This window comes from Camelus dromedarius, chromosome 3, assembly GCF_036321535.1.
Source record: "Camelus dromedarius isolate mCamDro1 chromosome 3, mCamDro1.pat, whole genome shotgun sequence".
Taxonomy (NCBI): Eukaryota; Metazoa; Chordata; class Mammalia; order Artiodactyla; family Camelidae; genus Camelus; species Camelus dromedarius.
This window is the reverse complement of record NC_087438.1, coordinates 4333759-4347580: the sequence shown is the minus strand read 5'-3', so window position 1 is coordinate 4347580 and position 13822 is coordinate 4333759. Positions and strand designations below refer to the sequence as shown.

At 49.3% G+C, this 13822-nt stretch overlaps 1 long non-coding RNA gene across 1 annotated transcript; it reads left to right on the top strand.

The window, feature by feature from the left end:
* The first annotated feature begins 2097 nt into the window (after positions 1–2097).
* LOC135319392 (uncharacterized) lies at positions 2098–13063 on the top strand. Its single transcript, XR_010377931.1, has 3 exons — positions 2098–2495; positions 11877–11995; positions 12695–13063. It is a non-coding gene; the product is annotated as an uncharacterized LOC135319392 (long non-coding RNA).
* Positions 13064–13822: the final 759 nt, after the last annotated feature.

The window sequence follows — 13822 nt, the reverse complement described above, 5'->3', positions numbered from 1 at the left end:
GGACAGTACTCTCCTCCAGGGCCGTACACTGGCTCTGGAACCCCCAAGGCAACTCACTGGTCACTCAGGGTCTCCACGCTGAGCCTTGGTGGTGAGTCAGACACAGTCACCCTGGACGGTGCAGGGGATCTCCCTCGGGACTCCTGTACCCGGCTGGGATGGGGCGGTGAGACACCTGCACTGCCCAGTGACGATGGACTTGAGATGGGAATTCCACTGAGAAAAAGGGCTGCAGAGTTGGCAGCCCCCCCAGTGGCCGTTTAGAAGCTGCTTAGTGACAGAATGAGTCAGAACTCCCTCCTTTCTCTGTTTTGTCCTCCAGATTAAAACTGTTGGGCAGTGAGTGACCATAATTAAAGGAGGCTGATAGAGATGTGCGGGCTCCATAAACCCCACCCTTCCTAGCACACTGTGGAGGGGCAAGAGTTCCACGACGGGCCCGGGTAGGATGGAGGAGCAGTGCTGTGGTGACTATGCTCATGAAGGGTTTTGCCTCCTTTCCGCGTGACCTTCTCTCAGTCCCTCCTTGGTCCTCGACATGTGAGTCCACATTCATTTTAGTGGCCCTCAGAACCTCTCCCTGTGAGTGCTTTTGTTTTAATGGGAGAAGTGGAGCCAGGCAGATCTGCGGTGACTGGGAAAGACCTCTGATGGAGAGGCGGGCGGCGGCCGGCTGGTGGTAGATGGGCCGGTGTACCTGCCTGCGGGTGGGCGCCCCCCGCTGCCGCACCACCGAGGACCGGGCAGCTCTTGTGCTGGTCTGTGCCACCGTCCCAGGTGCACGGCCTCAAGTCACGTCCTGGCTCCTGAACAAAGCAGCTGGGCAGGCAGTGGTGGGACTGCTGTGTCCCACCCGTAAAACTGAGGAAATCATCCATTTTCAAAGGAGGGTTTTTTTGTTTTTATTTTGGTCTGAAATGAATTCAGTGTCTTACTGCTAGCAAACTTTCTCTGATCAATTCTATTTCAATGGTCTGTGCCTCACCGCTGGACCCCGGGTGCCTCCTTCAGGCAAGGTGATTGGCCAAAGGGAGCAGTATTACTTCCTGAAGCTGCTGTGACAAAGTGCCACAAACTGGGCGGCTCAAAACAACAGAAATTCACTCTCTCGCAGTTCTGGAGGGCAGACAGCTGAAAGCCAGGTGTTGACAGGGCTGTGCTCCCTCTGAGGTTTTAGGAGAATGCTTCCTGGCCTCCTCTCAGCTTTTGGTGGCTCCTGGCAGTCTGTGCGTGACATTCCTGGGGTTGCAAGGACATCACTGCCTCTGTCATCCCAGGTGACCTCCCTGTGTGGCTCTGTCTTCACACGGCATGTCCTTTTCTTATAAGGACACTACGCTTTGGGTTAGGACTCACCCTAATGGCTTCTTCTTTATGTAATTGCATCTATAAAACAGACTTGCAACCATTGTAAACAATCTTATGGTTACCAGGGGAAAGGGGGTGGGAAGGGATAAATTTGGCAGTTTGACATTTACAAATGATAACCACTATATATAAAAATAGATAAAAATATTTCTTCTGTAGAGCACAGGGAGTAATAGTCAATATCTTGTAATAACCTTTAATGAAAAAGAATATGAAAATGAATGTATGTGTATGTATGCATGACTGGGCATTATGCTGCTGTACACCAGAACCTGCCACATGGTAACTGACTGTATTCCAATTAAAAAAAAAGAAGCCTCTTCACAAATAAGGCCACGTTCACAGGTGCTGGGGTTAGGACTCCAGCCCATCTTTTCTGGGGACACAATTCAGCCCCTAACAGAAGGTGAGGAAACACAGAACAGCACGTTTGTAAGGAAGGTGGCAAACAATGAATGAGAGAGGAAGAAAGAGGTGAGATGGTGAACACAGTTGGGGCCCGGGAGGGGGCCGTTGTTATATTAATCTTCCAACCATCACGAGCCCTCTGTCCCATGAAACACATTCCAGTTTCCAAGGCAGCGACTTCCCATTTGTCAATGTGGTATTACGTCAGGGACAGAACTTAAATTGGCAGGATATGAATGTCTTGATTTGCGGGGCAAAGCACACAGCCTGTTTTCTAAGTCACCTTGTGGCTTGACTGGGAGGTGGGGGCAGGGCAGGTGACCGTGACAAAACAGGGCAGGAAGAAACGATGATGTCACCTGGAATGTTGACCTCAGGCACGTGCTTCAGAGTCTGGAGGGCTCCACCCACATGACCCAACTACCTTCCAAAGGCCCCCCTCTCCTGATACCATCCCTTTGAGGATTTCAGCTTCAGCACAGGAGTTTCGGGGCAAACATCAGTCCATGGCCTGAGGTCATTAGCGTGAGCTCTGATCCAGTATGACTGGAGTCTTCATAAAAGGGGAAACCTGGACCCGGAGACAGGCATGCACAGAGGGAGAAGGTGACCACTTTGCACGTCCTGGGGAGGAGCCTAGAGCGGATGCTTCCCTGCTGCCTTCAGATGGAGCACGGCCCTGTCCACACCTTGATCCAGGACGTATGACCTCCAGCCTGGTGAGCAATATATTTCTGCTGTTTTAGCCTCCCAGTGTTTGGTGCTTTGCCACAGCAGCCCCAGGAAACTCAGAGACAGGTTGGTTGGGGCATCACAAAAGCAGGGATCAGTCCACATATGTTACCCACGGTGGGGACTGTTTCCGCAGTGCCAGCCACAGGGTGCTCAGGGCAAGGTAAGTACCCTTCCACCACCGCCTCGGCACTCCGGCACCGGTCAAGGTAAAGAGACCCTTTTAGCAGCTGCCTTGCTGTTTCTTTCTCTATTTTTATTAGTCAGATCTATAGAAAGACGAGAACATACTGAAGGTTGGGAAAGCATCTGGGCACCGCAGGGCCACTGAAAACCGCCCGCAGACAGGCGTTTTGAGCACGGCTGTGACGTCACCTGCTGTGACAATGTACAATTATACGAGGCGTTACTAAATTGCAAAATGTGAAGCTGGGAACACGTGCAGGAGGGTCAGCTCGGTCTCCTGCAGGTGTGATTACACACCTTTCCATCGGCTGACCTCGGATTTAGAGGGCGAATGTCACATGGCTTTCGCCACCGTGGTTAATGTGAGACTTGTCAGAAAACATGCCAAGGTGAGAGTCAGCGAGGTCAGAACACTCGTCTCACTCAGTGCCTAGTATTTTATTTGCACTAAAACGTGATAAGATGGCTTGTTCAATTTCAATCACTGTTGACTGGAAAGTTAATGGTTACTTATCTCCTTCCCATTGTCTCATGACTTTCTTCTGGTCTCGTGATTATTTACATACTTCAGCTAATGATGATTGGTTTGGTTGAATGAATTTGGGGCCTGAAAACATTGTGACAACTTAGAACCTGAACCTGTGGGGAATTCAGGTAGGTTTCTCAGCCTCAGCACGATCGACCTCGGGGTGGGGTCGTTCTTTGAGGGGCTGCCCCGTGAGTTATAGGACGTTTTGTAGCACCCCAGTCCCCTGGCCACTGGATGCCAGCAGCACCCTCCCTCGGTTGTGACAACCCAAAGCGTCTCCAGACACTGCCTAGCGACCCTGTGGGGCGACAACACTGTCCCCAGCTGTGAAACTCTGGGTTATAGAAAGAGGGTAAAGGATGATGAACAGACTAAAGACTTAAGGCCAAATGTGAGTGAGCTCTGAGCTGCTAATACACACATCTCACCCTGGAGCACTGAGGACACCAAGCACACGCTGGACCTCTGGACAGTTCCACATTCTGAAGCCAGTCATCTTGTTCTTTTCTCAGGTTTACACGCTGAAATCAAACACAGAGTTATTGATGAAGCAGATAGGAATAGCACTATATTCATTTGCTCAGGCTGCAGAAAAACACAGACAAGGCAGCTGAAACCACAGAAATTTATTTGCTCACAGTCCTGGAGGCTGGAAGTCGGAGGTCGAGGTCAAGTTTGACCGTGAGCGTTGGTGAGACCGCGTGCCTTAGCCTGAGGTGGTCATGTCCTCGCCGCATCCTCACAAGGCCTTTTCTGTGTGTGCTCAGAGAGAGAGATCTCTGGTGTCTCTTTTCTTTTAGTGAGGACACCAGTCCCACTGAATTAGGACCCAACCTTTATGACCTCATTTAACCCTAATCACCTCCTTAAAGGCCCCGCCTCCGAATACAGTCACATCAGGCAGCTGGGTCTTCAACCTATGAGTTTTGGGGGATACAAGTCAGTCCAGGACAGGTGCTGAGATTGTCATTCTGTCCAGAAGTTTCCAGGATACAATCAATCACAGGGAATCCAGAGAAAGAGCTTTAAATAAGGTCTGCTCTTTTGGGTGCCCACCACCCCATGGTAGCATTTATTAATGTCTTGGGGTGCTTTCTGACCTCCCACATTGTGGCATGTCCCCTGCTTTGTGGTTGATCATCTCGAGCGATCGCAACCCAAAATGGACTGAACCCGAACAGAGTGGCTCTGCTGGCTGCGCTGCCGGCCCTCCCGAAGTGCCCGCATCCCTCCGGCTCCTGGTTTTGTGCTTCTCTGACAGGTGATGAATTTCCCGCATCCCTCCTGATTTCGTGTGCAGTGCACCTTGCTCATTTGGAGCAGGAGGCTGCCGAGATGGGAGGAAGAATACACACTCTTGGAGTAGGAGGAGGAGCTCTCTGTTTCCTTGACGCCTCTGCCAGTCACTGGGCCAAGCCCCAGGGAAGCAAGAGAGAACCTCCCACCTGACAGAGGAGTCAGTCGCCTGGGGATCCATGGCTTCGGATGCTGAGTGACAGGGAGAAAGGTCTACAAAGTCAGGAGGCCTTTGACCGGGAGCTTTGAGTACTTTGGGGGAGCTCAGAGAGGGCTTCCTGGAGGAAGTGACACTTGAGCAGAGATGCTTTTAAGTAGGAATTTGCACACTTGTTTTAGAAATTTAAATGGGGCCTTGATTTCCTCTAGGCGATTCACATCTACCAGGGCACTTCAATTACAGTGAAATGGTTATGTTCAAATGAAATTTGAGATTATTTATTTAAAGGATCTTAATAAAATTGCCCTAATTAAGGATACCCATGAACACAAATAGGGATCATTAAAGGAGAAGAGATGAACCTTTCTCCTCTCCTTATAGAAGAAAGGATGCCACGAATGAAAGGGTTTTGCAGGAGGGGTAGCCCAGAAGGCTGATGTCCCAGGAGATGATCTCACAGGGGTCCTTGGTTTTCTATGACCCAGGGTTCCAGGACAGGTGCAGGAACCCAAAGCTCATCTAAAATGTCCCTCAAGAGGAGTGGTTTGTGAAAAACTGAGACCCAGACCATCTCAAAATACTATGAAGAGTAAACGGTACTTTTACCCGGTGTGTCCTGGTGGGAGTTCCCACCTGACAATTGTCTCCTTCTAATGTGCGGAGCGCCCTGCACTACCAAGGAGTTCTGCATCACCAGCTTGGTGTCCTGCAATTCGATTTGACTGCAGAGCTGTCTACCTGGAGGCAGCGTCAGATGCCACGGGTTAAGGGCTTAGTCCTACAAGACCGACACCCCCACCCCCTGTCCCTTGAGATGTGGATCACCTGTGCTTCTGACCTACTGGCTATCGATTGGAGGTTCCAGTGACCCCCGCCCCCTCTGTTGGGTTTGATTGATTTGCTAGAGTGGCTCACAGAACTCAAAGAAACATTTGCCTTACATCACCGGTTTATTAGAACAGACTGTAACTCAGGCAGAGCCAGATGGAAGACATGTTCAGGGTGTAGGGGAGGGGCTTGGGGCATCCCTGTCCTCTGAGCCCGCCCCTTTCCCTGCATCTTCACAGGTTTACCGACACAGAAGCTCTTCCAACCCAGCCATTTTGGGTTTTTAATAGAGGCTTCACTACATAGGAATGATGGATGAAATCATTTAGTCTCTGGCCCCCTCTGCTCCCCAGGGGTTGGGGGTGTGACTAGAAGTTCCATCACTTTAAAACGCAAGGTTGAGGCCCCTGGCAACCAGCCTTCATCTTAGGTAATTTCCAAAAGTTACCTCATTAACATAACACAAGATGCAGGAAATTCCAAGGTTTTTAGGATCTCTGTGCTGAACCAGGGGCAAAGACTGAGTATATATTGCTTATAAATCAGAGGATCACCCCACCCAAGCCCCTTTCTGAGATAACGCAAAGTCTGGCTGGGAGAGGAGAAATCCCACCCCGAGGAGATGAGGTCATGGATTCTCAACCCTTGATTCTTAACCATGGTTGCACAATAGAATTACCTGAGGAAGGATCATTTGAAACATGTAAAAACGATTCAGTGAAAATCTCTGAGACCTCCTCTGACGGTTTACTGTGCAAGCAGAACACTATACCCTGTTCTAGAACAGCCTTCGGAGGAAAATGGGTGTCGTGGGCCTGGAAGACACTGCAGGCTTCCACGGGCGTGTGAGGCAGGGCAGGGCCTGGGCTCACTGACCAGCAGTCCCCCAGCGTTGCTGCCTATCAGAACCACCCGAAGAAAACCCCAGTGTTCGCACCATGACTCATGTCAGTGGACCGTGGACTCCACAGAGATGCCCGTTTTGGTTTTTTCAAATGTACAGTCAGGTTTGAGAACCAGGGTTGTAGACGAGGGGTCCTCATCCTTCAGGGTGCAACCGAGTGACCCCCGAGGGTGCGTTTACTCACGGTCACTGCCCCTCCCCCACCCAAGTTCCTGATTCAGCCGGTGCATCTCGCTCTCTGTCCCAGGTGACGCTGATGCGGTGGGCATGCCCTTGCAGAACCACCTTGTAGGTCGAGCTAAATCTCTTGGTCTTCCTCCTGGCTGCAGGCTGCTTCTGCAGCCCCAGCAAAGGATCCCAGATCATCTCAGTGGACAGATGTAGGGGCAGTGTCTCCACTGCTTGAGGAACGGAGTCACAGTCGTACTGTGGCTACAGAAGAAGCACTCCCGTGGCCCCTGGGTAGTGGCTCCTTGGTGGTTTCGATCAGTCTTACCTGACCTTGGTTAAGGGCTGTGACTGTGGAATGGCCAAAGCCAACAGGACACAGAAGAGATGACCACCTCCAGCCATCAGTGACTCCTTCCCCCCAACCCTTTAGACATGCCCAAAAAATTCAGCAAAGATTAAGTAATTCAGGATAAGAAGGAGAGAGAAATTATTCAACGGTGGCTTTGACATTCAGAAAGCTATTTATAAAAATGATCATTCCTCAAGAAAATAAAAATAGTGAAAAAACTGAAAAATTGGCAGTTCTAGCGGAGGGAGATAATATTATGCAGAAGACATTTCAGGGTTTCCTTAAAACATATTTTGGGTTTATTCAGTGTTTTTTCTCCTCACTGACATTCAGCTCTTCCTCTGGCAAGATTCCCCAATCCTAAATTTTTTTCACCTTGTCAATTTAAAAAATGCTTATTTGGTCATTGTTGTATGCACGTCCACATCAGCATCGGCCGCTTCCGGGGGCGGTCCACTCCCCGCAGCTCTCCCCTGGTGCTGGGCAGTGGAGGAGGAGGGTCTGGCATGTGAGTGTTCCGCGTGGGTGTTTTGTGGCGTGGCACCGGAAGTTACGTGGCACTGCACAAATGGGAGAACTTTTTTTAGCTCTCAGTTCAAGTAGGAAGTGATTCTCCTCCCTGAAAGAATTTAAATCTCCTCCTTCCCTCCCTCTCTCCTTCCCACCTCACGCCTGGTTTCAACTATCAAGGATAAAGCTGATGAAAATATCGTCCTTTCAGAGGGACCAAGGACATAGAAGGTGGGAGAGAGACTTGTAATGCCGTGTGTTCCTCATCCTGGTTCCTAAGCAAAGCAGGCTGAAAGTGCCCATGTTCCCCAGGCACAGGGTGCCACTGAGCAGTCCGGACTCTGTGCGACCAGAGTGACACAGAGCTCACAAGTCTGGACCCAGCAGGATGCTGTCCATCCTGATCTCGGGCTCTGGGTAATTCTTTGAGGACTCGCATCAGAATCCACAGTGCATCATGGCCGTTGGTTATGAGCTCTAAGCATCGCCCGTTAATACACTTCCAATGGCATGTAGACCAACATCCTCAACAGATTCTCTGGGTTTATAAAGCTCTGAGTTAAGGTGTTTTGGGGTATTGTTAAACATGGATACCTAGGTGGGGAGCTCCTGCTTGACTATTATGGGTTTCTGGGACTGCCTAGTGTCACTGTCTGCTGGTACCTGCATGGCAGGTGTCGTAGGCTGAGCCCTGCCCACACAGGCTTGGCTTGGAGTGGACTCCAGCTGGTCACTGTGCCAGATTCCCCCTTTCCCTTGCCAAGAACATTTGTGTCCCATGTTCTAACAGGGATACTGAAGGAGTCCAAACAGGGCCTTTTTTTTTCATAAACTTTTTATTTTGGAGTAATTCTAGGTTTATAGAAAAGTTGCAAAGATAGCACAGAGTGTTTCTACACGGGGTCACACATGGTATGTGCAAGACCCTGAGAGCTGTAACCAAGCAGGACGGGATGAAGCCTTCCTGGAACTGACTCCCCAGCCCCGCCCCACCTGCCTCTTGTCTGCAGAAAAACTTTAGTCTCCTAGGCTTCCCTGAGTTCCAAAGAGTACATTTAATCAGAGACTTGAAAAAAAAATGCAGAAAGAAACGAAAACAGTCAAGCAAGACAAAATAATAATAGTTTAGCCATTAAACAAAGTCAAGGACTTTTGGTTTTTCCTCAAGGGCTATAGATAATATTCTGAGCCATATGCTTTGAGCTGTTTTGCAGACACTGAAATTCCCACTAGAAGATGTTAACTGTGCGCTGCCCACAAGCACGGAGACCCCAGATAGGTTGGAACCAGGAGGTTGATGATGTTGACTCCCGATGACCTCACCACCAGCCAATCAGAAGAATGTCCACGAGCTGATCACACACCCCAAAGCCCTCCCCTTCACTGTTTCAAAAACCTTTCCCTGAAAGCCTTCAAGGAGTTCAGGTCTTTGAAGCACCAGCTGCCTGGACTCCTTGCTTGGTGCCCTGCAATAAATGCTGCACTTTCCTTCATCACAACCCAGAGTCAGTAGATTGTCTTTATTGCACAGGACAAGCAGACCCAAGCTTGGCTGGGTAAGAGCGTGGGTGCCTCCCTAAATTTGCACCCAGGTGCCTTGCCCACCTATGCCTGGCCCCAGCCAGGTTCCCATGTACGCTTTCCCTAGTGTCCCTGGATGTCCGCACCCTGCATGACCATGGTGCCACTGCAAGGACTAAGGCCAATGCTGCTGCGTGACTATTAACAGACCTCAGATGCTGGCTTTTCTAGTTTCCCCACTCATGCCCTTTTTTGGTCCAGGATCCCAGCCAGGGGTGCACACTGCATTTAGCTGCTGTGTCTCCTCAGGTTTCTCCAGTCTCTGATGGATTCTCAGTCTTTCCTTGTTATTGGTGGTGACCTGCACAGTTCTGAGGAATGCTGCTCAGGTGTTTCGTAGAATGTCCCTCAGTTTGGCTTCTTGGAGGTTTTCCTCATGTTTGTACAGGGAATTTTGGGGGAAAGTTTACTAGAAAGGCGCAGGTCCCCGGCACTGCATGGCGTCGGAGCACCTGATGAGGACGTGGCATCCCTGGGCATGATAATAACCTTGGCCTTTTGGAGTGGAGTCTGCCAGCTTTGGCTACTGTAATTCTCTCCCATTTCCATGCTCTGTCTTTTGGAATCAAGTTATGGAGTCGAGCCCACACTTAGGTGGGGCAGGCGTAATGTTAGGCTCCACCTATTGGAGGGGGGAGTATTTACATGGATCTTTTGACATCCTTCCTGAGCAAAGCTTTTATGAGTGCTGGGTCCAGATGTTCCCCGAACTTATCCCTTAGCAGACAACAGGTGATAAAAACAGCAGTGGCTCAAGCATCAGTTCTTGTTCAAAGATCTAAATGGCCACGACAGATGTTGGTACTTGGTTCCCGGCGGGCTTGTGCTATGGACACACCGTGGCCGTGCTCTTGTCAAAGGCAAGAGCAGGGCTGTGGGAGTCCAAGCGGATGGCCCACCGACCTCACCCTCTTTTGGAGAACTGCACTGACAACCCCATGGCGTAAGGTTCTGCCCCAGCGTGAGATCTATGGCAGGGCTGGGAAACTGGGAGCCTCCCTGACAACACACAGACAGTCGTAATTAACGGAGATGTCACAAGACAGTTTCCTGAATGAGGGTGGAACTGACAACCTCCTCTTTCAAAGCTATAATTAAAGAAACAGTGGAGAAATGTTATCTTTCCCAATTCTGCACATTCAAACTTACCTGTCACCGACTATTGTTAAACTCCTCTTAGGTGTCAAACCCCTGCTTGTAGAAATCATTTACTCTTGAGAGCACTTGCTAACAGAGCCTTCTGTCTTTAAAGACTATCCGTGTCTGGGGGCGAGGGTGTGACAGTTCAGCTCGACTTTGTGTCTTTATCAATCATTTCGGTTATCCGTGCTGTGAACAATCTCGCTGAGAACCCAATCTTTTTAGGTGCATTTTTCCCTATTAGGTTTTTGCATGGGGGTATCATCAGTGTTCTCAAAACAACAACAACAAAAAAAAATGGACTGGGGTCTGGAAGTTACTAATGGACCTCTGCCCAGGGAGCTTAGGGTTTTATTTCTCTGATTTAAAATCCTTCAATACAGCAGCTTTTACTCATGATATTGGCTTATTATTGAATCTCTGCACAGGCGAGGAAGCCCTTTTTACCCCCACGGGATCCACATGGTCTTGGCCGTGCCCTTTCTCTCTTGGAGGCAAAAAGGCAGCAAGGTTGGCAATTAAGTGGGAAGGTCAGCCCAGGACTTGTGGCCAGGTGGTGATGACCCAAGGGAGGAGGCAGGATTTGTGCCTTCAGCTGATGGTGATGTCGTGGGCGTCCCATGGTCCCACCATGATCATAAAGAAACCCCCATGGTGGCTGTGTTCACGCCGGGTTGATCTGTCCTGCTGGTCGGGCCTGATGTTTTTCTCAAGTCAGGTGGCTCTGGAACTGGAACATTGAGAAGGATCTCTTCTAGACATGGCCGTGTGAGATCCTCGAAGGGACCCCTGGATGCGGGAGGAGAAGTGAACTTCTCAGGAAGACCTGCCCAGTGTCTGAAGTTCGAGGGTCTGAGGGCTTACTTATTTCATCTCTAGGGTCCCTTTATTATGACCTTGTCCCACTCAATCAAGGAGCTGACACGTTCCTCTGCTGCTGTCCCCAGCACATCCTCGCTTTGTCCTGGAAGCCTTTGAGCAGAGTGGCTGGCGGCCCTGCGATGCTGTGGGCAGAGGGTGCGGGGCCGCACCGGGCTCCCTGGCTGGCAGGCCGTGCGTGGGAGCGCAGGAGACCTGTGTTTGGAATCGTATTCATCCTTCACCCAAAACCACATACCTTTCTCCCTATGACCACTGGCTCATTCCCAAGAGTCTTCTGGGCTGATATGGAAATAAATATTCTTTTCTGTTTGGATCCTATTTCCTCCTTTTATTTTGTGCACATTTTTAAAAACTGAAGTACAGTCATTACAAAGTGCCAGTCTCTGGTGTACAGCACAATGTCCCAGTCATACACAAATACACATATATTCGTTTTCATATTTTTTTCCTATTTCCTCCTTTAAATACAGAATAAATTAAGGTGGAGAGAGTTACAAGAGGCAGAGTAAGAACGGAGGCCACAGCTCTGCTCTCACCACTGGCTTCTGCCTGACCTTGCCCATTGGGCGTCACGTTGAATCAGGTCACTGCCCACAGAGCAGCTGGCTTTGGTTTTACCTGTGTTTTTCCAGGGGAGCTTTTGCCTTGGAATGGGCATTCCTGGGGCCCCTGGAATCGTGAGGGGGCAGGAGGCCAGAGACCAGACTGCCTCTTTGGTAGTGTCCTTGCTGCGAAGTGAGGTGACCAGAGCTATGTGACCTTCAGGGGAGGACGCCCAACCCTGGGAGCAGGCGTTGTTAATGAGTCATGTCCTTGTATTTCTGTAACTCAGCCATCACACTATCTACCTTGAGGACGACTGAGGTGGGCCATCTATTGACCGGGATTCAGCCCAGGAGGAGTCAGATTTATTACCAAGATTCCCTGCTCTCCAGTGCTTGTGCCGCCAAAGTAAGTCACCATGTCAATTTCAAAGCACTGACAGGGGTGTCCGTGGATCGTGCCGGAGGTTTTTAATTGCACTTACTTATTTAAACAAGATTATCCAGCTGTGTTATATAACCGGACACGTGTATTCATACTTCTGGTGTTTATAATTCAATGTCAACATCACGATTCAAGATAAAATAGGACCCTGGGCTGTACAAAGGCTGAAGTTAACATTACTGCTCCTAAAACATTGTTACTGCATGTCTCACCAAGACGTGCTGAAATTTTAACCTTTGTGAGACCTGAAATGAGTTTAAAAAAAAATTCCACAGGCTTCAGTTAAAAACTCAGCTGCTAGAGCAGAGAGGACATTTTAAATGTCTTGTGTTCAAACTAAATTCCATGGAGAAAAAAAAATTTTTATCTGTGACAGAGAAAAATGGTGGTGGGGCCACCCTGGGTCTTCACCCCAGAGACTCATTTCGAAAATGAGAAGCTGAAGTGCAGAGGACAGGTGACCCAGTGAGGCCGCCAGCGAGGGTGCGGTGAGTGTTGCAGCGCAGACAGCAGCGGCGGTGACGTGTTCACGACTTGTACTGGGAGAAGCAGGCCTCTGCTGGCCTCAGAAATAGCCTCTTGGATGGTCTGGACCCCCACCTCCACCCCAAACCCTGTTATTCTCAAAGCTCCTTTTCTTATCTCTTGGAATTTCCCTCTCAGAGTTCGACCGTATCCAGCTGTTTCCTAAGGATGCTGTGCAGAAATAAATCGGACAGGACAGTCGGAGGACTGGCAGCAGCAGCAGCAGCTCTTACCATCACTCTCAGCGAACTCAGTCCTGCCCTGGAACCACCTGTGTCAAACTGGGACAGTGGGGAGGGTCCGGATGGATGGAAGGAGGGCCTTCTGTGTGTGCCAATTGGTCTGGCAAACAAATACTTACCATTGCGATTCTGTATCCCGAGGAACGTTTATTTAGAAATTAACAAGAATTTAAAGTTATTAGTGGAACAAATGCCCATGGAAATATACTGTAGAGTACTAAATACTACAATATACTAAATAAATGCTAAATAATACTAAAAATCATTCATTAGGATCCAGCCACATGTCTCCCATATAAAGTTAACCACCCAGAGGTTATCTTGACCGTTGACATTCCCCTGCCTTTTATAATGGTCCATGTGTCTCTGAAATGAACAGACTTGGGGAACGTGTCAGAATTTATCCACACAGCTCTGTTCTCATGGCTTGCAGCCCATGGGATTGCATTCTGCTGGTGATGTGGCAGATGAGTGGAAAAGTCCCTGGTTCTTCCAGCCTCTGCTGTTTAACTTGCTGTGTTTATGTGGTCAAGTTACTTATATATTCTGTTCTCCACCCGTGAAATGAAGGCATCAGAACGGATCATCACTAAGTTCTCTTAGAAATCTTAACACATAATGATTTTTCAGATCCCTGACCCACTTCAGACCCTTCTCGGCTGGCTCTGAGAGCTCCGTGAAGAATATTGCAGGACTATTTGGTTTCTGAAAATTCACCGACACATTCAGACAACAATGGTTAGGATGAATTCAAGCAAAGGTGACCAGTGTGTCTTCCCTGTCCTTTGAAGGGCCATCTGGAATACTAATCTTACATTTCTCAGATAATTTTGATATTTTGCAGGGTCTGTTGGGGTTTAGAACACCCCAAATTTCTGCTACCAGGACTCATGTTCACATGTTAACCAACAAGAAAAATATCCCAGCCAATGTGTCGGCCAATGCAGACTAGCAAACCTGGAGCCAACCCAGGTCTTCTCACTCCAACCCCATGTGCCTCCTTCTATTGTCCCCACCGGCTGCT